We start from the raw sequence: 25220 nt of genomic DNA, 5'->3' as shown, positions 1-25220 counted from the left end.
AGAAAATAACTACTAATGTAGTTTGGTGAAATAGAATGAGCACGTGTCATAGCGTTTAATCTGTTTAAGGAATTACCAACTTTTTTTTTTAGATCAAGGAGCAACGGCCCCAGCCTCTGCATCAATTACCAACTAGAAGCTTATCATTTTTTTGTCATTCTGTGGCGATAGCATTTGTGCTTGAACTAGGAGTGCTTGTACTATATACTGGACTACATCTGAAACTATCACCTTGATAGGGCATTGAGTACTCATTTTACTCCCGTTTTACATCAGGTGATTGAATCTGGGCAGTTCACCTCGCCCCCATCAGGAGTCCACCATGAATCACACCGGAGTCCACCAAGCTCCGAGCTCGCTCGCTGCCCACCGCTCGACCTCGGCGCCAAGAAAGGTATGCCCACCGCTCGTCTGAACGCCGCCATCTGTTGTACGTTACTTGGTGGTAGGTGCTACTCGGGTTTTGCTTGTTTGCTCGTACCTATGTGACTGAAAATGAATACCTGTGATGCTTTGACTGGTAGGTGTTTGTAGAAATGCCTGTTGCCTGATATTCGAATTCTAAGACGTGTATTCGTTCAGAATGATTGGCTGAGAAATCAGTGCTCTAGATCACCCATTGGGGGTGGGTGTGGAATGGTGGATGAAAGTATGGACTCACTAATTTGCGCCAGAAGCTGTTAACCTTTTGCTCCAGTGTTTGAGATCTCCTGACTGATCCAACGAACTTGCATCATACATAACATCGATTTGCTTTATCACCAACCCTGTAGTGGGCGTTACTGATAGCTTGGAAATGTGGGATTGTAATTCCTTCGGTCAGATAAGTTCCACTTTTTTCAGCAAAATGGGTTCAATTCACCCATGTGTAAAAAAGTTCGCATGTTTTGCACATAGTTCACTATTTTGAAATCTGGAAATTGGATATAGTGAAAATGAGTTCATTTTATTTTTAAAAATTGGATTATCCAAAATGAATTACTTCTAATAATTATCCCAGCAGTTCACATTCTCTATCTAGGAACTCAGTGTGTATACACAAAGTACTGAGCATGCATTTGTTCTTCCTCTTGAAAAAAATAATCAGAAATTAAGTATACACAAAACAGTGAAGTCCGCTTTTATTTAAAATGCAAGTTCGCTAGTCCAACTCAAGGTGTTCATCTTTTTTTGTCCCGAAGTCTTGTTTTGTCGGGAAGTTCACCCCGTATGTGCATGAAGTTCATAATTATCGGGGCACTACAATGCATCTATTAGCAGTAAGTTCGTTTCATCTATTAGCATAAGTTCAGTCTCAGTCAGAACCATTCAATCGGTTGGTGTTTATAATTTTAATGTGAAAGTTCTCTTTGTCCAGTAAGAGAAGCTTGACTACTTTAGTGTGTTAGTTTAAACGTGTGTTACATGTTTGTTTTATTGCCTGCCTAAGTGAGGTATGTTATGTGCCTCTCTAGTAGTGAGCTTGGCTAGGTGTTTTTTTCTTAATGTCATCTCTAGTAGTTCTGATGCTTTTGTGGAAGTGCACATTCGTGTATGTGAAAGTTCATTTTTATATTACCTGGCAACCCAAATATTAGTGTGTGCACGTTAGCCATTGCTTTGAATACTCTCGAAGTTCAATTTTGACGCCCCGGAAAGTACACTATGAATGAGTCACTTTATTGTCTATTAGTTCACTCTGAACACATGGGAAGTTCTTTTGGTAACTCATGGAAGTTTATTTCATTTTCATCTCATTTTTTTTGAATAATTTGCACGAATTTTACATCACTGAAAGAACTTCCCATTTTTGCTACTCGTGGTCCACAACATCCACGGCTAGGTTCCATTTTGATTATCTTGTTATTTTTGTTTTCGACCGGCCTCTCCCCTGCTTTTGTGTTGTTAGATCAGGATGAGAATTTCTTCTTACATCAAGTCGCACAACACATGTTTGATGAATATCCACAAAATGCTATTCCATTATTTACTACATGGTGTTGTTGTTCGGTCTCAAAAATCTGTTACTGTCCAAGAGAAGTTCACTCCTCGTCTAAAACCAGTTCACTACATTAGAAAAATGAAAAAAAACTATTTATTATGTGAAAAAGGCCACCAATGTCAGGCTCGTGCGCTTCCACTGCGGACGCCCGAGTCTTACCCCTTGCTGGAAGTGCAGCGCGCATAAACAGGCAGAACACTCTTCCAATATCAGAATCACATGGTGGTAGACAATATATTGTGGAAACATTGGTACATAGTGAAGTTTAGATGATAAACATCTGAAGTTCACTTGATGAACAGTGAAAATTCATGGAGCGAGACCGTGGCGGACGACTATCTTGATGTGGTTTCTACGTTCATGTGAAAATGGGCAACATATGATTTTATATTACGCTGAATCTCCCCTTTACCTTGATATGTAGCATGTCATTGCGGATAGTATTAACAAGCTATCAGATGTCATGTGTTTGTGCCAATTCATCTATTATTACTTACATTCCACGATGCAAGCTTTAGTACTATATACTATATACTGGACTACTTCTGAAACTATCACCTTGATAGGGCATTGAGTACTCATTTTCTTCCTGTTGTACCTCAGGCGATTGCATCCGGGAAGTTCACTGTGCCCCCATCGGGAGTCCACCGTGTGTCACACCGGAGTCCACCAAGATCAGAGCTCGCCCGCTGCCCCTGCGGACGCACCAGTCCTACCCCTTACTGGACGTGCAGGTGTGTGTAAACCAGCAGAACGCTGTTCCAATATTAGAATCACACAGTGAGATAATATGAAAGTTCATTTTACAAAACATAGCTGTTCAGAGCATCGAATAAGCAAAGCTCGCTTTGATTCGTTAGGAAAGTTAAAGCTTGCTTTGAACTGCAGTACACATAGTTTAATTTAGGCAGATTACTCGTTTGGCACTAGGGAGCACACTTTTTTATTCTAGGTAGTTCACTCGCTCAGGCAAAAAAAAAAAGAAGTTCGGATTGTTTACATGGCAAGTTCACTTTATATATTTTTCGAGAGTTCATTTGATTCACTTGTATGTATGTTTCTGAACTAAGTAGTGATTAGTTTACTGTCTTTCCTAGGAAGTATACCTGCCATGGATTGATAATCTGCTATCCTTATGTCAATATATTAATATTTTTGTTAGACTTTGCCAAATCATATTGGAGGATGTCATCTTTTTTAGAATGGAGACATTAGATTGTAAGAAAATTCCTGTCGAGATGGAGACCATATTGGGGGAGTTTGCTTTGTCAATTATTCTGCCTGCAACTTCAACCGTTTTTGTGTGGAAGTTCATTTTTTCAATCTGGAAGTTTGCCTTTATTTTCTCAGGAAGTTCCTAGTTACTTTTAGAAAGGTAAACAATAGGAAGTCAGCTTGTTAAGTGATTGGGGTTTATTTACCCAAGTCCACACTAAAATACTTTTGAATTAAGCATTTAAGCCTATGATTATATCTTGCAGTGCAATCATATTTTCTTTACTTCATTGAGCTGAAAGCTACACATCAATTGATTCAATACCCTCAAAAAATTAGTTCACCTAGTCCACGCCTGAAGTTTACTTCTTTTTGTTTGGATGTTTGCTTCGTCCAATGATGGATTTCGTCATGGACTGTTAGAAGGAACGCTAGATGCATACTGATGTGCTACACTCGCCCTTGTCCAAGTGGTAGTTTCCTTTCTTTATTGACACATGCCATTTTTTGTTGTTGATAAATTAGCCGCTTGTATAGGTGTTTATTTTTTGTTGCTGAGAAATATTTAATAGAAGTTCACTTCTTTCTGCTTGATAGGTTCATTTTCATATTTTTGGGAGTTAATTTTGTTTGGTGAATATATCATTTTTTAACACACTGAATGTTCACCGATAAATGTGCAGGAGTTGTGGATGACACTGTTGGCGGCGGAAGTTCAGAGATACGTGCATGGGGAGTACATGGATGGGCTACTGGTGGTTTCAACAATGCTTCGAGTGTTAAACATGTGTACGCTGGTGCCGCTGGTCCCGTCGCTGGCTAGGCGGGACGCTGGTCGACTACATGGAGCTTCGGGTCGAGCAGATCATATTTGCTGCAGGTGGATACCAGACACACTGTGTCCAGCCGCAGGTAAGAGCAGCCCCTGCTCCACACGATGCAGAAAAACGGATGTCCCCTGTTTTTTCCCTTTTCTACAGATTTATGATCTGGTGAAATTCATCACACGAGTCGATGCTCAAGGCCTGTACATAGTAATTATTCACAAAGGGAGAGAGTTTCATTTCTATCGTGTCATACATGTAAAGTTTTACTGAATCCTTAATTACTCATGCATGGCCTTGCCTTCTGGTTAGATGGCTATCGGCCTCGACGAGGAAGACCAGCGCCATTAGGGGAGGTGCTCATGGCCTCTATTTCCTGGTCTCCAGTCAGCGCATGAGGTAGAGAGTTCAGCAAATGGAAGGCAGTTCACCTGGGACGCTCCCAGCAGAGATCACAGCTGACAGAGACACGGTGTTTCGCCGTGGACAGCGGAAAAGGAAGCCAACCTCTGCAATGGACTCCTGGCTGTCTACTTTGCGGAGATTCTGAACAAGTCATAACCAGTGATTTCCTTTGTAAAAAGAATGGAAGTTGGTACTCTCCATATAGAGTAGTTCATTTCATTGGGCCTGAGAATTGCATTTCTACCTTGATTAGAAGTTCACGTTCATGCTTGTACACAGTCCATGTACTACTGTACGTTGGATCCTGTAGGCTTGTGACGTGCTCATGAATTGCATACATTTGTTGAAAAGGACCTTATGCTGATCACATACGACCCCAGTTCTGTACATCTCAATAATCCACCTTTTGATTATCTCCATGGTTCACTGTGTATCCCCAAACGGTTCAATTTTCTCTTGCGAACTGTGTCCAGAAAGATAAATTAGGACAGTTTTTTTTTTGCTGTGAAGTTCAATTTGTATGCACTTAAAAAATGTTCACAATTTTATATTTAAAAATTCTATGAGAAGGCCAATATTTTTTGCGTCCAAAAAGTTCATTATCTCTCATCAGGAAGTTCACTCTTTGAATTTGACGAAATCTCTGAAGCTCACTCTAAAAATAACAGTGCGGAAAATAGAGATACAAAGAAAAAACAGAGAACTTAATATGTTTCGGACCGCTATAAGTTCACTTCGTCTCCAAGAGGAAATTCACTCCGCCTGTAGTTTTTTTTTGGTTGTACAATTCTACCAAAGTGGAAGTTAATATATTTGTACGTTGTACACTTCTCTGTGGAAGTTCATTTTCTACCAAGCCATAGTTCACTTTAAACAAGTTGGAAATTTATTTTTGTCAATCTTACCTTTGTAAGCGGAGGAAGTTCACCATGAACATGCCGGAAATTTGCTTTTGTCAAACTTCACTTTGTTCCGAGCACGAAAGTTCACTTTGAACATGTCGGAAGTTCATTTTGAGCATCTATGTAACTTCTATACCACGATCGGAAGTTCACTAACAGATATCCGGAGGTTCACTTCCATAATCAAGCAACTCCATGTACTCTATTTTTTTGGCGGAAATCATACGATAGAAATCATCCGTACGACCTCTTATTCCGCAAATCGACCGGCGCTATGTACAATTAGCACTAATATAACTCTATTAATACTCTAACACCCTGCAATGACACACGTAATCAATCTAGATGACCCAATTTCAAAATGTTCTTGTGTCGGCGTTATGTTCGCTTTTGCGTATTTCAAAAATTAAACTTAAACCGTTTAGAATATGGAAAAATCTTCAACATGAAAAAGGTGCGCCTAGTCAATATCTTTCCAACGCAATATTATTTGGAACATTCCAACAAGTGGTTCGGAAATAAGACCCAAAAAACAGTATGAAAAACCGAGAAGTTAAAAACGCGGAATCGCGTATTTTCCAATCTGCTCTTAAACCACAGAGAATTTGGAAACATGTTGTACATGAAAAAGGTGCGCCTAGTCAATAGCTTTCCAATGGTATATCATACGCGTCATTCCGATAAACGGTTTGAAGACTAGAACCCCAAAACTGCACGAAAATAGAGAAATCCGCGAAAATGTTGTTTTGTATATTTAAAATTAGTTTTAACCAATACATAATTTGGGAAAACAATGAACACGAAAAAGTTGCGAAATTTCCGTGCGAATCCAACGGTATATTATACGCATCAATCCGATAAGCGGTTTGAAAATCATCATGAAAATACTGTCCGCACGAACATGCAATTCTGGTATTCCGTCGAGAAGTTCACTAGGAAAACACCCGGAAGTTCAGAAAGGGTTCGAGAATAGTTATTCTCGAACCGGTTCGAGAATAGCAGACCTATACATATATATATATATATATATATATATATATATATATATATATCTCTCTCACAATCACTTTTGTTTAGAGATCGTACGTAATTCTTAATTGAAAGGTAATCTTGAGAATATGGAGGTAATGCATATGTAGATCTTTGAATCTGAATCTCAAGCAGGGTAGACAATCTGCGCAAGTGTATATAGAATTGATGGTGAAAAAATAAATGAAATCCCAATGTATTATATTAGAGGTCTCATTATATTTGGATCATGAAGATCAGAAAAACATGGAACTCGTCCTAGCTGTGTAGCAGGCTCCCCTGCTTCTTGCGTGGCATCGAGTTGCTGCGCCCATGACACGTATGCACGCAATTATTCCTCTCATCCTCCGAGCGCCCCGTCGGTGCAAAGACTCCAACTCTTCGCCCTGCGTAGTCCTCTGCCGCCCTGCTCCCCTATCGGGATGACCGACTGCTCTGTAGGGAGCCCATGGTATCTGTCCGTGAGGACGAGAACTCCAACAATAGCCATCTTGGATCGATCGATGGACGATAGGTAAACAATGTGGCACTGGGGCTTGATTTGCAACTTTTAGGCCTTCGTTTTGTAGGGGATAAATCTAGATATGGAATTGATTGAGCCTTGGATTGTGTTGATCTGCTCCCTACACCCAAACCCTCGCTAACCTTTATTAATCCATTTCAATGATCATGTCCACGTTTTCTGCCCTTCGATTAGCACTTATTAATCAGATATTGCCGTCTTCGCGCTCATTTGCTCGCTCTCTCTCGCGTCATGGAAAATCATCCAGAGGCGAGCGGGGATGAATTTATTCCAGATCGATATAGTATAAGATGGTCGGGATTGGTTGGGCGAATAATTCCATCGGGGAATAAACGAAGACCACAATTTTTGTATATATGGTCTGGAAAAAGAATACCTCGCCGGGCTGGCCATCCAGGATCAGGTAGCAATCTAGATTAGACATATTCTTGGGAACAGTGATGATCATGTCTGAAAAGTTGTAAAAAAAAAGTTGCTTCAATGAAAAATCTTTGTACACGAAAGTTTTAGAAAATTTAATTACAAACTCAATTCAAGAAAAATCATCTAAAACCAATCTCTAGATTGAGAGATATGTAATTTACATTTTTTTTCTTACGTGAACCAGCTAGCACAAAACGCACTGATCAATCGGTACTGTGCAAACGTGAAAGAAAATGGACGTGGAGTTTCAGCTTAAAGCCATGCCATCGTGGACTCGCGTGGCGGAAGGACGGATTGACATCTAAAGGTATAAACGATGCCCCCCATATGGGGCTTCACAACGATTAATGATTGTGGACTGTCAGATCTTTACTGTGCTTGGTTAACATTCGATCTCAACCGTCCGTGTCTGCCAGCAGCGCACTAGGGAAAGACATGCACCGGCCGTTGTCTACCCGCATGTGGCTGCGTTCGGGTCCTACGGTTCGGGGGGTCCACACGTCAGTCTCTACGGCTCGTTTCGGGGGTGGCGAGCTAGCGTGCAAAATATCTTTCACCGGGCCAGTCGAAACCCTACCTCACCCAATCGCCCCGACGCTCCTCCCCAATCCCCTCTCCAACCGAGAAGAACAGGGCAGTGGCGGCGGCGCCGACCACGCGCCCGGGCAACGGAGCCGAGCGCGTGCCTGAAGACGACGGCGGCGACTGCGGCCGCGAGCGCGCGCCTGGAGACGGCAGCGGCGAAGGCGCGCCTGGCGACGGCGACGGAGAGCGCGCTGCTGGAAACGGCGACGACAAGCTTGTGCCTGCGCGACGGCAGCAACTGCGGCGGCGACGACGAGCGCGTGACTGAAGACGGCGCGCGCGTGGGTGGTGCGGCTACGACGGCAGCGAAGGCGCGCCTAGACGACCTTCTCCCCAATCCCTACATCAGCTTGTCCTCCCCAAAATATCTGGATTGGCCTACTCACATATTTCTCCCTCAATCCTCTCCCTTGCTCCTCCCCAATCCCTGCCCTCCGCTCCATCTCCGGCGAGCTGCCGCCAATCATGTGCTCCGGCTCGCGCCAGTCTCGCCCTCTTTCTCATGCGCGTCCCCGTGACACGTCCCCCCTCTCCTCTCCTCGGTCAACCCTGCAATGTAGCCGGAGCTCCTCCTCCAAGTTGTTGCGCTACAGCCCCGCGCCGACGTCGTCCTCCGCCTCTCCCTCCTCCCCAGAGATAAATACAAGGTTTGGGGGCCGTTGCTGCCCTCCTCCCCCTGATCCAAGTCTGTGCTCAATAGGAGATGGATGTGTGTGGAAGCAGCGGCGGTGATGCCAGGTCCTGCTGATGGCGTAGAGGAGAAAGAGACGAGACTCAGGCGCCAAGGAGATGACTCGTACAGGTCTGCAGCCAGGCAACCTCGGCAGCACATCCATCCTCACTGGCCCATGCCAAATAAGGTGATTATGGCTTCTATTCCTCTTCCCCTTCTGCTCACATTTTTCTCTCCCCGTCCAATCATTAGTGCATGATATGTTTGCCCCTTCATAGAGAGGCCGATTTGGTTTGGATGTATTTCCCTTGGCTTCATATTATTTGTGGTTGTTAGGTGTTCATATTCATCCATTTTATGCTGATTAATAAATATATGACCAAGAATCATTAGAGGGGATGTACAATGAAGCTGTTGTCCAATTTCCATCTTATCATATATGGGTCAAAATTTCAGTAAATTGTGCGGCTAGATACTTCAATTTGATTATTTATTCTACACAACTGAAATCTGAACCACCAAAAGAGGCATTATAGATTCTTCCTACTTTTACCATGACTAATGCTGGTACTGGATTAGAAGCTGCAATAAAACATAATCTTGAAATTCTCACAATTCTGCTTCATCGCACTCTGTGTGGGCTAATAGGTTTTTTGTGTTTATGTTGGAGGCTGCGAGTTCCCACTGGATTTTACATGCCGTGTAATTTGGTATATATTCTAGACCAGTTTACTGATTCTCCGACGCAGGAGATTACAACAAGTCCATTCACCTCTGGGGGCCATCTTTGAACACTTGAGAAGAGTATAAAAAATCTTTTGTTGGACACTCAGCAACATTGAGGGGCATTTTAGTGAATGATGCATCATATATCTACTCCTATGTTCTCTAAAAATGTTGACTGTCTCAAATATTATGATTATATTCTTGCACTGGAGTCCCACAGAAGCCGACATTTTTGCCTCTTGTTCGATGGATGGAAAAATATGTATTTGGGGTATAAGGACAGGGAAGCATCCCATTATTTATGTGAAGGCCGAAAATGCTGATGTGAATGTTATCTCTTGGACTCGGTATAGTTAGTAGGATTTTATATTCAGGAGCAGTTCAGCACTACCACTTGAACACAACTTCTTTCCCTCTGCTTCTTTTACATCTTCGTTTTGTTTTCTGCAGTGTATTTTTTATTTGTGGTTGTCTTTTTTCTCAGAAAATTGATGAACAACCAGAGTGGATCTGGGGTCCTCATAATGGAGATCATCTTTGCCTGAAGCATAGTCGACTACGCGAGACCTCTCCTGGAGGTTAGCTCTCTGTCTGCTTGGTTGATCGATCTCATGTAGCTTGTCATACAACACAAGAACTTCATATGTAGTTAATCTTATTGATCTTTCACTACACTTGGGCAAAAGGATTCTGTTTCTAGCTAAACCTGGACATTAGTAATTTATAGCAATTTTAATGTATGCAATATATCGTATTGTTTGCCGAAACATGGACATATCTGTATTCTCTAATAATTTATGACATACTGGATCTGCTGCTTTCCTGTGACAGGGAGCACAACTTGAGCATGTTTCACTACCTCACTCGATTAGTTCTGTTACTTAGATGTTTCTCTTCAGCAGTGGTATTTGCGCATTGGTTGGTTGGTGAGATTGTGGTGCCTGGGCAGTAGAGTAGCTAAGTAAAGGCCTATTGTGTCTGCTGCCCCTGTGTTTCTATGTTGCTGCTACAGCAAGAGTGCATGGCGCATCCACCCAAACCTAATGGCGCAATAATTTAGATATTCCAAAGGTCAGATTGTCAAGTGCTAACTTGTTTTTCTCTTTTGTATTGTTTCTCTGTTCTGTTTCAGGATTTGTGAACTTATCCAGGGTTATAATCACTGATTTTTAGCGTACTAAAAAGGAGCCTAATATGTTCCTAATCATATAAAGGTAACTTTAATTACTTACCGATTATTTATTTTCATCTGTTTTTTTACCCTGGAGTAGGCTTTATTTCACACTGGGCTGATATGAAAATCCATAACTGCATGTTGGATAATTCATTACCTTTTTTCGTGTTGCCCATGTTTGGTGTAGATGCATGCAAGAACAGACGTCTTCTATAAGAGTCGCCTAAAATGACGGTGTGAAGAAAACAAACATGGTGATATGTGACACCAACATTTGGACGAGTTTGCTTGTGCCACAGAACTGGACGAGAAGAGGTTGCTAGATTCAACCTTTGCGCGACCGAGGTTTGAGCACCACCAAATGCATTCTATTTGCTGGACCCATCCTTCATAAAACGAGCATTATAATCAAATTATTGACTAGGTAATTAGTACATTCTGCCATCCTAGAGGTCCAAGAAAAGATCGATTTGGTTTGGTTGTCAATTTGAATTTCTGTGTACCATATTCTCTTAATACCACTAATCATAAATAGAATAATTACAAAGCTATCGTTTGTTGCTGTATGTTCTCTTATTTCTTTACTATCTTCAATTATTGAATGCTACTTTCTCAGAAAATCGACTAATTACCTATTTCTCTTCTTGATAGTGTTGACAGCTTGAAAATAATATTTCTATTGGCCTTTTCATTTTACGGCAAGAGCATTATCCTGATGCTAGAGGCCTACTTCTCTCATGATCCCATTTGTGTACTATGCATGTAAGTGCGTCTGTTCTTTTTTATTCTGTCTATATTTATCTTATGTTGGTACAGTTTTTTTATAGGGGTAATAACAACCGGTAAGGTTACCAAATACTGTTGGATGTGCATATGCAGTTTTCAAACTGGGTCATTGCATTAGGAAAACATAATATAAGTTAGGATATTCTTGCCCCTAAAGATTACTGAGATGTAGAGAATAAATGCATATGTCCACATTTGGCTTTATTCCGTTGCAAAATTGTGGAATGTTCTGTTTCATTAATTTTAGAATTGTAAATGCCGTGCCTTAGATCACAGGATGTACCATGTTTTCATTTGCTTGCATCAAGTAGGATAATATTTCTTTCATTCCATGGCAGTAGCTTAGGATTTCATTTCCTTGCATCCAGTAGCATAATATTTTGTTAATTCCATGGTAGGAACTTCATGGAGACCATCATCGACCACCGTCATTCTGGAATCTATGCTGAAAAAGTTATACCTTCCATTCCCTAAGTATGAAAGCCGTGCAATTAGAGGAGGCTTCTTTGAGACTGAAGTGATATTTTATCCTTCTAATGCTTTCTTCGGTCTTCACTCTGTACTCATTCGCTACTAAGCTATCTGGCAAGCTCCTTGGAAGTAGCAACAAATGATGTTGTGAGACAAGCATCATACAACAACCAAGTTTCAGAATATATGCTAACTACATCTCCTATATTATAAGGGGTGGGGGTATGAACTGCTTCTGGAGCTTCCCCCTCTTTCTATGCTTATGTGCTTTGCTTGATTTGGTGATGCTTCCGTGCTTTCTAATCCGGCACTGATGTGCTCTCCTTCTTTGCTATAGTTCTTCTCATTGGTGAAATACGAAGACATATACTGGTCAGTTATCAATATTGGAAAGGGAGGATGATACATGCAGGGCAGAAATTTGGGCAGTTAAGTGTAAATGCGGGCATGCGGCTACCTATGTAGTATCAATCTTTTCTGTAGTTTAATTTTTTTACATTTTAAGCAGAAGCGTACTGCTAACATAATTGATTGATACAAAATTCATGATGGTTAACAAACCTGCAGAAATTGCTAATTAGTGGAGTGTTGGTACGGCAGAGGTTTGGCCGAGCTGTAAGTGTAGCTGCATATGCAATATCTATTTTTTTCTATGTACAGTTTTCTGATATTTCGAGCGGAAGCAAACTGCTAAAATAATTAGTTGATGGTATGAATTTGTGAAACCTTTCCGTAGCGAGTGCTGGTTGTTGCTCATATAGTTTATACTCTCATGTATGGCTATCTTTAATTCAAAATAATGTTGATCAATGATTTCTGACGTGTCTCTTAGAAATGTCCCTGGTAACACAATATAGTTTATTCTGTAGGTGATAGCCTTTGTAAGCAGTTATAATTCTTATCTTTGAGAGGTTTACATGCCCTTCAATAGTGGTTGATGATAGCTTTGTTTTGTTGAAAGGTCATATGTAAGCAGTCTTTTAATTAAATCATCACCGGTTTATTTTCAGTAATAAATGTATAAATGACCAAGTTTTATGTTCATGTTTGAAGATTTTGATTCTGGAGTAAAATTAGGAACTGAGCTTGTACTGTATTATCCTTCAATTTGAATATGCTAAACCATCTTTATTTCTGACAGGGCTGCACAAAATTAGCTCCGCATGACTCCGGCGGCCGCGTTGCCTTCTACATGAGAAAACTACTCTGCTAAAGGAAGTAAGAAATCTAAAAATTATCTCTCTTCCCATTAATTGTGTAGAAAACATATGAATATTTGTGCATGATGCGTCCTGGGAGAAGATAGCTGCGGTTATTTTTGTGTATGCGTAGTTAATGGCAGTAAGTAGTATAACTTCAATTCTTAATAGAATGGCCACTATTTTCTTGGTCGATGCCATGCAACTTCATTATTCAATACAGATGGTATGGCATGCCATGAACTGCCGAATTCCCAGTAGTTGAATAGTTTGAATATTTTTGTAAACTTTAAAGTTATTGGCATTCACACTTAAATAAATGTCCACAGGTTGTCTGTAAGGAGATCACTCTATTTTTCTGTTTGTAACGAGATCTAACAAGTAAAGATGTAGTTGAATAATTATAAGAACATGAATAGATCCAGCTCTCAAAAGCTTCCATATGAGAAGTACACTAGGTTTATGATTCAATGATGGTACAACGTTACTTGCCTGCAGAGTGGAGGTAGGAGTGAAAACTAAAGTGTCGGCGAGATGAATCGGTATGTCACCAGTACGTTGTAACACCAAGATACATGTGTGCGGCTTTAATGTATTGAACATGAATTAGTCTTTTGCTTTTGTCGTCTCGACTCCCAGTTGACTATTGGTTGATTTATCTTTTCATTTGCAGCGGTGTTAACTCTTGCTGATGCAAGCCCTAATTAGATTTACATTTCCTTTCTGCCGTGACTTCTAAAGACCATGCTGCGACAAAGCATTTTCTATGTATATGATGATTTTAGCGTTCCTTCCTTGCTTTTGTCGCTCTTGGAAGAATCACCAACTGTTAGCTGCTATAATATATTTTCCTCCCGTTCCTTGGTTGTACAAAAATGTTTGTTTCACTAAGAAGGTTTATTATCATTTTCCCACCTACCACGTGTCTCACGGGATCGTGCGCCAAGGCGCACATTAAAATCAGACATATTCAAGCTTGGTATATCTTATTTCAGACCTTCTGTGAAGATGATTTTCTTTGATTTATTGTGTATTTTCTAGAACAGATGACCCTCCACCACTTATATACATGTTACTGTAATTTGAGGTAATCTGCATGCTTTCCTGATTCCTCTAGCTTGCATCTCTTCTTTTCCTATACCAGCTTCTCTACTTTTCCTATATCAAATTGCTAGGATAATTTATGAACTTCAAATATAATAAGTCAGCAGTACAAGTCAATATATATGTTGCTTGCATTTCTCCTTTCATGTGCTGATGGTAATCATTTGCTCCTGCTTGAGTGTTCAATTGTGGATCTTCTCTCTGTTTGGAGAGATTCTCCATGGATTCTTTTTGTATGCTTAAATTCTTGATGGAAGATGGTTTGATCACACCATGATTCTGTAGTTCTTGGAACCACACCAAAATCCAACCGTATGGACATTTGAAGTATTGTAGCATGGAAAATTAAATTCTTTTACATGTATGTGCATTTGTTTTAAAAGATGAGGACTTGGTTGTCTGAGGAAGCTGTATTCATTTTTATAATACAAAAAACTCTAGCTGTACATTTGTATTTTGGAAGACATAAGTTGTTGAATAATATCTTTACTTCATTCCACATAAATTTTGCAGGTTATGGTAAGTTCGAACCAATTAGCGAAGCTGATGGAAGTGCTTTGCCTGTTGCTGATCATATAAAGAAGACCTCCTGTTTTATACCATGTTCTTTGACTTAGAATGTGTGCTTGCCTGTTGGTTTCCGAAACTGTTCTTAGTGTGAATGTATTGTTTCCTTCAATTGGATAAATTCATTTTGTGTTAACCCAATGGCTATTGACGGTTTTAAGGCATCCCAATAGCTATTGACGGTTTTAAGGCAATCTGGGTATACAAGTTGAACGTTAATTTATTATCTTCTGTTTATTGTCAAATTGCTTCTAAAATTACAATATTACAACGTGGGCTAATCTTCTTCTCTTACCTTTTCTTATATCTGGCTCACATTTAACTATTGGTTGATTATCTTTTCATTTGCAGTGGTGTTAAGTTTTGGTGGTGCAAGTACCTATTAAATCTACGTTTTCTCTGTGTTGTGGCCTCTAAAAACCATGCCACGACAACGCCCATAAGCAGCTTATGTAGATGTTGTTTTTGATGTTGCTTTCGTGCTCCTGATAGACACATCGAGACACATCGACTGTTAGTTACTATAATAATATTCTTCTATTTCCCTTATTGTATATAAAGGTTTGATATTCCGTGTGCATTATCCTTATTTGATCTTATAGACTTTATTTAGTATAATCAAAGAAACCTATTACCATTTTTCCAATTTATTTTATCATCGTTGTGCAAAATGTAAATTGTTGCGAATTTCACGGGATCGTGCGCCAAGGCGCACATTTAAATCTAGTCTGAAGGTATAATAGCTGCCCCCCCATGGGGGCTTCACAGCGATTTCAGCTTCGTGGCCGTTGGATCTTGCTAGCTGGGTTCACTTAGTCGATCTCGTCCATTCATTCCGGGCCAGACCTTCCTAGATGAAACCATGTAACAGCCAATTTCTACTCGCCTCCTTCTGTATTTGGGACCCGCAGCTCGTCTGGTCCACTCGTCAGTCGCTTGGGTGGGTTTCCAGTTAGTTAGGCGTGGCTGGGGGCGTAAGGGGTTGGCTGCCCACCCAATCCCCACTCACGTTTCTCTCTCCCCCAATCCCCACTCACGGTTCCTCTCCCCCAATCCCCATGGTTCTTCTTCCAATTCCTCAACCCTAGGCCAATCCCGACCCTGCTCGCCGCCAGCTCCTGCCCCTCTCTCTTCCTCGGCTCCAATGGAGCGAAGCCGGCGACGCGAGGCCTCCTCCCCTTTCCACGGTTCCTGAGCAGGCGCGCACGCGAGCGCGCAAGGGCATGCGCGGGGCGGGCTGGTGACCAAGGCGAGGCCAGCAGGTGACGGTGGTGAGGGGCCTATGCGCGGCGGGCTGCTGCTGTGCTCCGCCTCTCCATCCCCCCATCGAGGCGGAGGACGACATGGCACCAGCGACGTCGCAGGAGCATGCACCCGAGACGGCCATCCATGGCGCTATTGTTGTCGATCTGTCTGTCGCTGCTGTGTGCTCCGCCCCGCTGCCCTCCTCCTCTCCTCACTCTCCATGAGCTCACGCCGATATGCCGTGACATCCCACAAAACCGGCGGCGTGAGGAGGCCGTGGATGGCGCTACTACTGCACGATTCGTCGGTAAGTCCCCATTTTTTCTCTGTAGGTTTGGTCTATTTGATTCGTCTCAAGCAACACTTAAGAAGGAAATCTCTAGCAGAAGAGGATGCAGAGCTGGGGAGTTTAAGGCACACATTATTTCCTTTCATCCTTCCTATTTACTGTCTTTGAAGATTATGTCTATTCCTTACCATGCCATATAGTATTGTGGAGTAGTGTTCCATAAGATATGTAATATTTCAAGATTATTTATGTTCTAAACTCTGCACTGAGATATACAATTTTTTTTGGCAGCCACTGAGATATATCATGTAATTTCACTTGGAGAGGAGAAGAGAAGCGAAGAGGAAGTGGAAGAGGAAGTGGCAGATCTATGGGAGAATCCCGAAATACATATATTTGGTGAGCCTTCAGTTTGTGCCTCTGGTGTACTGGCTAGAGTAGGTATGTATCTTACTTGCATGGTCCTATTGTTTCTGCAGAATTTGGTACCCACCTAAATGTGCATATGGTATTCCCGGAAGATGTTATATTGGTTGCTTGGATTCTCTCGGAATGCTATTCTATATGTACGTATGAGCGTCGAACATAGGTGTACCTGCCATATGTATGGAGGTTATTTCCATACAGCATTTTCTTCAGATTACAAATCTAAATTAACATGACACTTTACATTGTTGCTTTCTATAAAAAATTGTTTATAGCTCTATAATATATAACACCGGTTGCATATATTTTTCATCTTATACTGAAGCTTATATGCTCCTATTGCGGAAAATAATCGAGTATGAAGAAAATAATATGACGCTGGTCTGTCCCTAATCCCTTCTTTCATGCCCAGGTGAGTTCAGATGTTCTACTTCTCATAGCTGCTTATGAGTCATATTTACAGATCTGTAATGATTATGTAATTATATTTTGTATTGCCGCTTTTCATTTTTATTCTAGGTCATTTGTTCAACCAAAAAATATGTTGGTCTTATACCTTTTATCTAATGAAAGTTTTTCCAAAATTGCTAACATTATGCCTCAGTATTCCTGAAGTTACGTATATGATTTGCTATGATTTTTTTTTATCTCCCTTTGGTTATCATTCATCAAATGTTTTAATGAAGATGTTCATGTTCTCGAAAGTTTTGATCAAAATTCATGTGCATGAACAAAGATCCATAGATTTAAACCAGTATCGCTTTGCATTTTCAGAAAAGTAACCAATATTCCTGACACATATGGTTGTTTGCAGGGGAGCCGTGTTGTTCCTGTTCTCCTCCACATGTTTGGTCTGCTTCTGTGTATTTATTTTATTATCAATTACGCAATAATGATTTTCTGATGGTTATTGTCTCTGCAATTGGCCTGTTACACTTGATTCTGTTGTTGTCCAGGGGTACTTTTCTTCGTATACCTCTACATTTATTTGGAATATATGCAGATATGTACCTCTAAAGAAGAGATATCTCGGTGTGATCATGAAAGTGAGAAGTTGATTCAATGCATGTTCATCTACCGAGGTCCTTCTGTTAGTTGGAGTTATGGCTACTCTTTTCGCCTTCACCGTCCTCTTGAGAGAGTCTTCATTTCGCCAGGTATATGTCATTTACTCATCTAGCTTCTTGCTTTATGTCCATAGGTTGTTCGGAGAAAATCCTGGGTTTGCATATATTCAGTTAGAGGGGAACACAAAATGTTCGGGGAATTTAAATTGAATGATAGATGATGGCCCTGTCAAACTTATGAATGTGGTTTTTGTAGATATGGTCTTATTTATTGTGCTCATATAGCTTACTCCAGATGTTGAGATCATCCTTCTACTTGCATATGTTGCAGTGACATGTGATCTTTTGATTCGTTTCACTATTCAATTTTTCCCTGTGTTGTTTGCAGGATATTATTCAACAGTCATTAATTGGGATTAATTATTTCTTAGGTCTCTTTAGAATGATTTAAAGGGTAATCCAACATTTAACTGGACCATTTATTTGTTAAACCGGTACATTAATTATTCATCTTTACCATATATTCTGCCAGTGTGCCAGCCTCTGAACTTTCAGTTTAGATCTGACCTTCTACTACAACACACAAGCCGAGAAAGTAAAATGCAAGATTCTACTTGTGGTTTATTTTTGTGAACTTTTCCCACATAGGAGTTTAAGATCAGAAGTGTCGTATTATTCAATATTGACTTTGATGCAGGTTTTGGAGATAAAGATCATTAGCTGCTACGAGCTAAGACTTCATACATATATACTTTTCTTTGTAAGCATTTTCATAGACTAGCATTTCTATGTATTGCATTTGCTTGGATGATTTGTGTCTCACTGAAGATAGCTTGATTTGCAGCCTCCTAGCATCAATATTACAATAATCATTGATATGTGGTCCAAACTGGAAAGGTCACATTATCGGAGAAGGGTAGAGAAGGATCGGCAGAACATGAATGGGCTACATGCCCATCTATTTTTGTGATTCAAGAGGTGGCCGCCTCCCTATCTACCTCTCGGAAGTGGCCGCCGTGGTACTTGATCGTGGCCAAGCGATTCAGCACCGAGGTCATCGACCTCACCAAAGAGAACTTCTCTGACAAGGTACTACTTTCCCCTCTCGTGTCTCTCCCCTCTTCCATTTAACCATCAGAGATGCAATAGTTCACTGCCAAGCACAAAACGTGACCCAGTAGCTGCTGTTTTTTTAGTAGTGTAACGAATGATCCTTAGTTACTGGCATGTATCCATTTGGCAGATTCGTTAGGGGCTCCAGCTTGACGAGTGCGTCTATATCAATTCCATTCACGGCTGATGCTAATCAAAATAATAGATCCTTAGTTCAATGCATGAATTTGGACCCTCCACACGAAGTGAACTGCTGTGTGGTTCTAGGGAATGAATCCCGTTACTTTGAAGGCTAAATTTTTTATAGAGCTTATTTTCACTTATGTGGCCTCCCGTTGGAATTGCTCAATGATTCTGCTTATGTTTTTTTTGTTGCGGGGGATTCTGCTTATGGTTGAGGTGTAGGTATTATGAAATATATTAATGGGGTGCAGAATTATGGACTTACTAAGATGATACCGCCCAATTGCATATTTTGATGCTTGCATATGAAAAGGGCAAGATTTGTTTCACTGTATTTTCTCTCTCTAAGGATACGCATTTCATTTACTTATGTCGATGTATAGTTCATGGTTAGTACCTTCGCCCATCGCAATAACTTTTTGATGCCTCTGTGTGTCATGTAAAGATGCTTCTAGGACTCTTTAATTGCTTATATACCTACATGATGCTAAAAGTTCTTTGACATGTTTTTTTAGATAAAAGGCATTGAAGCCCGACTTTAAATTAATAAATCCTGGTAGATCAGGAATATGGTATTACACTGTTGCGGCTTACATCTTAGCCAAGTAAACTAAAACTGAGACAAAAGCACTAGAACATGGAAATAGGAAAAAGGGGTCATTTGTATTGACTCTTTGGTCACTGTTACTATGCCGTAAAGATACAGGCAAGTTGGATAGCTACAATTTTGTATTAAGTAATTAACTATGCAGATTTAAATAACGAGTCACTTGCAGATCAGTTTATTTTCTTGCATTATTTTTCATGATATCATTTACACCTTTCATGTTTATTAAGGGAGATCTCAATCCTAAACTTGCAATGGTACATGCTAATGCTAGAAATACTGTATTAATCAACTAATCATCTGAATTTTGTTTTCTGATAAAACCTACTCTTCTCTTTAGCAGGGTAATGCTACTTCAAACTGATGCTTCTTTGTACCATGTTTATATCATCTCTTTCATCGCTTGCGATGAAGCAATAGTATATTTATAATCATGAACTAATCATTCAGAGTGGTGGAATTTCAAATACTATTGCTTTTCCATTTTGTCATTTGCATCGTCTTTGATAGAAGGTAAAACTTTTCCATTTAACTCTCCAGTTTCTTGCAAGTTTTCGTTATTGATCATATTAACAATTGTAAAATATCTATTGTGATGTCAGTCCGCTAGCATGAAGTTTTCCTTGGATACTTGAATCTCTTACCACTAGGCGTATCTTCTGATGTACCGAATTTTTTTAGGTGACGATCCTTTTCCTTCGGATGTACCGGTCGTTTTTAGGTCACGTTTGGTGCGGTAGAATACTTTCTTCTGCGTGTCGTATAGATATTGCATGTTATTTTGCTGTGATTCTCCCTTGCTAGCTCTATTTGGGCATTCTTATTTAGATATGTATCCATTTGCTTACCCAACCTTGTATAAACAGGTTGTTTCTGAAATAATCCTCCTGCAGACATAGCCATCGGTCGTGAAGCCTCCTGGATCTAGGTATGTCTTCATGTCCTTGAGCTTTCAGATGTGAAGATGGCCTTGATCGGGAAACCATCGCCTGGGTCGAAAACTACGGAAGAGTTTGCTCCTCAGCCTCGGTCTGATAAGGTGATTACATGCATGTTAACCCTTTGTGCTCCTCTTATTGCATTAGGTTTTTTCCTCTTACGAGTTATTCATCTTCTATGTCAGGTTGGTCTGGCTGCAGCTGGTGCTCCAGATTCTCCGCCTACCTCATCCACCGCGATGACAAACAACCCTTCAACCAAGTTGTTCTTCCGTTCTTTTATATATTCGTCTGCTCGTTTTGTTGATTAAAGATGGACAGAAGTAATTACCTGAGCTTGGTTCCTTCATGCTACTCTCTTTCTTCATGATATATCTGTCTCTCCTTGGTAGAATCCTTTTTTTAGAACTAAGGAACCAGTTAATGCGGAGTTTGATGTTCGGTATCTAACTCTCCGTATCGGGTGTACCTTAAAATGATGTGTTTTGTACCTTGTCATTGAATTTTTTATGAGGTATTTAATTTTACAACCTTCCAGATTGTATATATATCGTATTCAACATTTATGGTTACAATTGTATTTTCTGAATTAGGCTTGCTAATTCATCTCCTCACACATGAATTTTGGCTTACTGATTTTATAGGTCTTTCATTTTGCAAGTCTTTGCTTTTGATGTAGTTCTTAGTGGCGAAGCAAACTTTGATGTAGTAAGTCTTTGCAATATGCTTCTATGGCCTATTTTTATTTGGTCATAGGTGATTATTTCTGGCAAATTACTTGCTTGAAATTTTTGGAATGAAAAGTTGAACCATGTTGGCAGACCAATTTAGCTTGTTACAATGAGTTTTATGCCTCAGTTTTGAACTTCATAATTTTCTTAAGATAAATCATGCAACTACTGTGATGTATTTTCTTATATTAATCTGAAAATTATTTTCTCTGTGTTAGCCAGTCCTCTGTCATGATAGGTTTTCTTCTTTTATGATCTGAATATGGCTTTGCTTTCTGAAATCTGCAGGCGTGACATTGTTGGACCCATCTCATGGGACTTACTGTGTTGTATCCTAATAGTAACCTCGCACGCAATGCTATACTGCAGACCCTTGGGCATGTCAAACTGTCTCCAGGGATTTGAAGCTCCATTTAAATTATGCTGCGGTCAGGTTATCAGGTGAGCCTATGTGCTTATTCACATTAATTTTTTTATAGCAGATTTCATTGTATCCAAGAAACCTAAGTAATCAGAAGTATGGCTCACTCATGTGAGTCTTATACATTAGGGATATTCATATACAATTACATTGAAGCCGGTACTAACTTCTGCTACTCTAGGGATTTTTAAATATTGATGACAGTGATTCTTCTGCTCAGATTATCCAATGCTTACGTTTTAAGTTGTGTGATTTGATTGTTGTGGATGCAAAGATTATCCAATGCTCATATTGTCAACTTCAGTTGTTTCACATTCTGGTGATCGTCTTGAACATACTATTCTTTTAACTAGCTGATGGATCAGATTGGAGAATGAATTATGATGGATTTTTCTTTGTCTTGAGAAATGCTTTATCATTTTGATGTTGTTTCTTGGAACATGATCTGGAATAAGTTCTGGTTTCATTCTCCATTTTTCTATTTTGATGTGATACTCAAACTAAAGTAAGGGTCACACTCTCAACCTCATTTATTTCTGTTGACTTTTGTTTCTCTATTTCTTGGTGTACTAATTGCATAGATGCTGGTTGAGAATTTTTTGTCAGGCTTTACCTTGATGGCCTTATATATATAACCATGTTTCTTAAGTATTTAACCCTATTTTTTAGCATTCACTTGTTGTGCTATTTTGTAGAATGATTAAATATTTTGTAGCAATTGCTTTGGGTTTACAACATTATAGATTGTCCCTATGAAGTAGGAACTGATGTGATGATTTCGGATTTCTGCAATGTTGGTTCTTTTAATGTGTTGAAATAATGTGATAATTTCCCTCCTTTTATGTTTATTATACTTATCATTTTGCATGTCATATTTTAACTGCAAAATGTTTGGTTGATTATCAGAGCACGGCAAGGAAACAATCGTAACAACACTGTCTGTTCCTGGGATAAAGACATTTCACGAGATACTATTTGGCACTCGCCTTCCAGATGTGAATCTATCATTGGTTCCTTATACTGCTTTGTTATTTGAATCTTTTCCATAATCCTTGATCGCTTCTTCCCACAAATATTTGATGCCCCTGATGTGAGTATGCAATGATTTTTTTCTACATTTTCTATCTTACAAAAATAATCATGGCCGAATGACCTCTCACACTAATGCAAATATTCATCTTAGTCATTCAATTTTTCTTTTGTTCTATTTCCAGGGGTTGCTGCAGACAATCAGATCCATACAGTTGGGGTTCATAGCCTCATCATTCATAATTCAGATAATTCTTGGGTATAGCAAGTTGCAGGCTATGTGCTCTAGGTACACAGAATCTTCACTTCTCCTTTAACTGATATAGATAGTTTTCAGGTTTGCTTGCATTCCTTTCTGGGAAGGAGTAGACTAGCAGAGGAAAAACTTGGAAGGAACTTTAGATCATATTGAAGAAATTCTCTATCTTGCTAAGTTTAGCAATTCTATTTTTTTCGTATTGACATCCAGGCCTTAAAAAAACCCCGCCTGCATATGTTATCACTTGAAGAATTTCTGTATCTACACTGTAACTAACTCGAGAAAATTGTTCGTTAAAATTACCTAATGCAACATTGCATTTTTATGGTTATTACTACAGATTTCAAACTGAAAAAGACCAGCCAACAAAATGCATAAAAGACAGAGAAGCAACATATAGGAGCTTATTCTAATTTTGTAGGCCAGGAAAGCCTCGAGCTGGGAGATAGCCTTCATGTTTGTGCTGTGTAAAATATATTTGGTTGTTTTTAGTGAAGACTACAGCTGGTAGATAACAAGACGCAGCTAATGTATGTCTCCAGTTCCACAATGATAAATAATTTGGCACATGTTCTTTCCATTGTTCCATCCTACAGCTCGATGCTTATGTTCATATCATTCTGTATTTGTATCATTGAAAAACATCCTTCTCCCATCCTGAGATTGAGTGGTTATATTCATATCACAGGGTAAAATAGCTTCCACTTGCCACACTTGCTATTAGAAAAAAACATTCTTCTTCTACATGTACTAAATAGCTTCCACTTGCCAGTTGCTATTTAGGATAAAACTGAAAGACGGATTTACTGATTTGCCTTGGCGGTTTGCTAAATAGTGCGTTTGTTTACCCATGAAACAGTGATATATGGTGATTTTTCCATAACGAACTCTATATTTCAATCCACACAAGACTACTGCGCATGCCATGAGCCTGTAAATAGCTTCTGAAGGTCTTCTTTTACTTATTTTTTATGCCAGCCAACAATGCCTACTTTAATTATTGGTACTTATAAAATTAAGAAAGTAATGTGTACATAGCATAGGAAAACTGATGTTTCTCCAAGAGGTAAAATCCTTTTTTGTAGACATGCTGAGTTTGTACTCTGGACTGATCTGCAAGAAGGTTTGATCGCCCTCTTCAGCATTCAATGGGAGGAGCACATGCTGCCTCCAAACCGCATCAGAGGATGAGGCATCGGCCGCCTTCGTAGTGAAAACGAGGACGTCAAGACAAGGTGTGCAATTACCTGCCCCTGCCCGTTGTTTACATACTTAAAGCTAAGTCAGAAATTGATATGGGTTATGCTTGTGTGATGCACCGGTTTGGATTATACTTAGGTTGAATGATTGCATATGTCCATACACTTGAATATCACTACATGGATTTTTTTTTTGCATTTCTCTACGATTTAACAAAATCATGGTTAGGGTTGTTTCGAATATTTACACGCTTACTTCCTATTGTAGGAAACTCAAAAGGATAATCAAAATTCTTTTTAGAATATTACTCAATCTTATGCTAGAAGAACTTGGTGTTTCAAAGGATGAATAACATCTTGAGCTATGTGAGTATTGTTCTGTTTAACGCCTCTGCGCTCCAAGCGGAATGTTCTCCCGTGTACCCCTCGATGTCTGTAATAAAGTCCAAGAGCTATGAAAACAACATGGATTCTGCATGTGTAAAATCCATACATGTGTTGATCTGGCGACAAATACAATCATCATAAACTGCTTATGTCAATTGTTCATAAGCGTTTGCTACTCCTTTTGTGATTTCGTTTGATTTATCCTAATTTCATCATACGACTTTTTTTCCTGTGAAACCTGAAAAATAATTTATTATTCCATTGCCTGATTTTTATCGTTGATATGCAAAATGTAATTCTGGACGAATTCCACGGGATCGTGCGCCAAGGCGCACATCTAAATCTAGTTTAGATTAGAGGTCAGGACCCTAGCTTGATAGGTTGCGGTTTTCTACGCCTAAAAGAAGATGCTACCGGGACCGAGACCGAGACCGAGACAAACTCCAGCAAGGGTACCACCTCAACGGTTTTTAAGTCGTCTGTTGCTGGGTTTTTTTACGTGTGCCTTTTGCTTACGGACGACGTACGGCCTACTGCCGTTTAATCTCTACTAATAAGTTACGGATCGGTAGTGTTGGTAGATAAAAAACCGAAATAAATTTCCGTCCGTCAAAAAAACCGAATCTCTCAATGTAATAACTTATGGATCGACCTCCTACGCCTCACGTCATACGTAAAAAAAAAACCACAGAACGTTTCAGGATCGATCTCCTACGCCTCACGCACGATTGGGGTAGCC

At 39.8% G+C, this 25220-nt stretch overlaps 2 long non-coding RNA genes across 9 annotated transcripts; both read left to right on the top strand.

Moving 5' to 3' along the window:
- Positions 1-2581: 2581 nt before the first annotated feature.
- LOC139832066 (uncharacterized) lies at positions 2582-4858 on the top strand. The gene is made up of 3 exons (XR_011746569.1): positions 2582-2715; positions 3880-4108; positions 4333-4858. It is a non-coding gene; the product is annotated as an uncharacterized lncRNA (long non-coding RNA).
- Positions 4859-15321: 10463 nt separating this feature from the next.
- Positions 15322-24728, top strand: LOC127307312 (uncharacterized). 8 transcript variants are annotated; one of them, XR_011747302.1, is made up of 16 exons: positions 15322-16139; positions 16413-16520; positions 16601-16687; positions 16873-16959; positions 17362-17704; positions 18312-18374; positions 18459-18703; positions 19858-20030; positions 20120-20198; positions 20384-20556; positions 20641-20778; positions 21475-21627; positions 22514-22697; positions 22822-22925; positions 23981-24130; positions 24363-24728. It is a non-coding gene; the product is annotated as an uncharacterized lncRNA (long non-coding RNA). The 8 variants fall into 8 exon arrangements; XR_011747303.1 differs by lacking the exons at positions 19858-20030; positions 20120-20198 and adding an exon at positions 23236-23425; XR_007855401.2 differs by lacking the exon at positions 20120-20198 and having other exon boundaries at positions 19861-20030; positions 24363-24727.
- The last annotated feature ends 492 nt before the right edge of the window (positions 24729-25220 follow it).

Source organism: Lolium perenne, chromosome 6 (genome assembly GCF_019359855.2).
Source record: "Lolium perenne isolate Kyuss_39 chromosome 6, Kyuss_2.0, whole genome shotgun sequence".
NCBI classification, from domain to species: Eukaryota; Viridiplantae; Streptophyta; class Magnoliopsida; order Poales; family Poaceae; genus Lolium; species Lolium perenne.
This window is presented reverse-complemented; position numbering and strand designations above follow the sequence as displayed.